At 38.7% G+C, this 2,500-nt stretch overlaps 1 protein-coding gene across 5 annotated transcripts in view; it reads right to left on the bottom strand.

Annotated features, from left to right (window-relative positions):
- Positions 1 to 2,500, bottom strand: part of LOC143021424 (lachesin-like) — a 586,585-nt gene that overhangs the window by 419,136 nt on the left and 164,949 nt on the right. The gene's annotated exons all lie outside the window — the stretch shown is intronic.

The following is a 2,500-nucleotide window of genomic DNA, read 5'->3' as shown; positions in this document are numbered from 1 at the left end:
GTGTGTGTGTCTATGTAGGTGGATGTTCATGCAAGCGTTTCACTTCAAATTTTTAGTATAAAAAACAAGGAAATTTTGGATGAGATTGCATCTCGCCAAAGTCGAAAATGATGAGCGTGAGAGAGAGAGAGAGAGAGAGAGAGAGAGAGAGAGAGAGAGAGAAGATGACATCTCCTTCGTCACATATGCTTTGATAGCCAAGTCAAGTGGCAGTCACCTTATAGGATCGAACCCAAGCTAACGTCGTTGTATGGCGAATGAGAAGATCGACACTCCATGGCAGTGCATAGGAGTATTGTAAATCATATAATGATGTATGTAGTACATTGTATGAATACCATACGGATTCATAATCGTAGCCTGTCTCTCGGGTGAATAAAACAATTTAGTTCTAGCCAGAATAAAATAAAGAAAGTGTTCCACTCTAGCTAAAAAGATATTCTAGGATCAACCATACATTGAAGGAGGAGGAGGAGGAAGAAGAAGAAGAAGAAGAAGAAGAAGAAGAAGAAGAAGAAGAAGAAGAAGAAGAAGAAGAAGAAGAAGAAGAAGAAGAAGAAGAAGAAGAAGAAGAAGAAGAAGAAGAAGAAGAAGAAGAAGAAGAAGAAGAAGAAGAAGAAGAAGAAGAAGAAGAAGAAGAAGAAGAAGAAGAAGAAGAAGAAAGGAAGGAGGAGTAGAAGTTTTAACAAGATCATCATGACCAAGGGTTGGTGTCATGAAGTTAGAAGATAAACTGGAGGAAGCTGGAGTAAAGAAAAACTGCCATCAAGGACGTCATAGTTAATAGAGATGTGAAGTAACCTCGGAGATGAGTAGAATAGCTAGGCGGCAGACACAATAACATGAAAAGGATCACAAAGTTTTGAAGTGGTTACACAAAATAATACATACATACATATACCAAGGCTTTTTTTCCCTTACAAGGAGGGTAGCCAAAAAGAAAAAGGCATAAAATCACTCCCACCCATTCCATCCCCGAATACACTCCACACCCCTCCACCCTCCCTCTTATCTTAGCACCTCCTGAATGACGGGTCATCCCTGCACCTTGTCCACTGCCCTGGGTCAGAAGCAGTGTCGCAAGACACAGCACATCCACAGCAAGGCCGCTTCATTAAATCGGCGACCCCCCCTCTCCGTCCCCCCATTACATAAAATGAGAGGACGGGGAGAAATCCCTTCGGGCTGCGTCAAAAATTTGCTCACACATACTACCTCACCCCCCATCCACCCGCCCATTCCACCTCATGCTATCACAACATCATCCATATACAACCATTCTCCATAGTTATTTAAGAAAATACTGTGTGAATGAATACATATATATATATATATATATATATATATATATATATATATATATATATATATATATATATATGTATATATATATATATATATATATATATATATATATATATATATGTATATATATATATATATATATATATATATATATATATATATATATATATATATATATATATGCTCTATTGAAGTTGACAGCAGTTAAGCATTATTCAATTTGCAGCTTGCCTTTTCAATTTTTCTGACGATGTTCCGGTCTTCGTTGGCGAGGGTACTAAGTAAATGACTAAAATCCATGTTAACTTTAAACGTCTTTCGGCCATTACTCTGCCATCTTCAGGTGTGTAGTCTAACGTTGAATGTGTAGGTATAGTTGTGTTAGGTTGAAATGCTTATTTTATTTGGTTCATGTTGGCACTGGGGGAGGTACCCTTTGTTCGGAAGGTGGCGCTCCGTGTTGTGCTGTTTGTCCAAGTCCTTGTGGAGCTCCGTGTGTTGCTGCATGTGAGCTTCTAGCTGAGGGAAGAGTGGAATCGGGCATTTGTTGAATGTTGATGGCAGGTTTTACGATATGAATGTATACAGCTTCAGTCTTCCTTAATTTCCTGGTGTCATGTTCTCTGTGTAGGATTAGTGTATTTACTTCCATCTGTTTTCTGCTCAGTGTTTGCCCGTGTATCCTGTTCTTATGTCGGCGTACCGCTCCATCCTGTAAGTGCGCTGAGATTCTCTGTTGTCCTCTTTTCTGGATAGCTTTCCTGACCGTTTCCATATGTGTTTCTTTATTGTCTTTCCAGACAAGCTCTCGTAGCTTAATGATTGGTCATTGTAGTCGAGAGAGAACAAGTTTCGTTCGATGGATCTTGTCTATTGTCGTTGGGAAGAAATTAACTTTTTCTACGAAGTAATTTGAAAACAAACATCGAAAAAAGAAAAAAAGGGTTTGGTGGATTACAGGAAGTTATTCTAAACATGTGCCGAGTACTTTCTCCACCTTATAAATGGATGGCCGAGTCAAACCACATAAATCACAAAAATAAATAGATAAATAAATAAATAAATAAATCACTCCTCCCATCTCAACTTTTTGGGCATGAAGGGAATCCCCGACTCCTGCCACATTCCTCGGATCCAATGCATTACATAGAAAAATGTACCAATGCTTCAACAAGCAAGACCATGACCATATCCA

The sequence above is a fragment of the Oratosquilla oratoria genome, chromosome 42, assembly GCF_046742065.1.
Source record: "Oratosquilla oratoria isolate Oo_2021 chromosome 42, ASM4674206v1, whole genome shotgun sequence".
In the NCBI taxonomy this organism is placed as follows: Eukaryota; Metazoa; Arthropoda; class Malacostraca; order Stomatopoda; family Squillidae; genus Oratosquilla; species Oratosquilla oratoria.
This window is presented reverse-complemented; position numbering and strand designations above follow the sequence as displayed.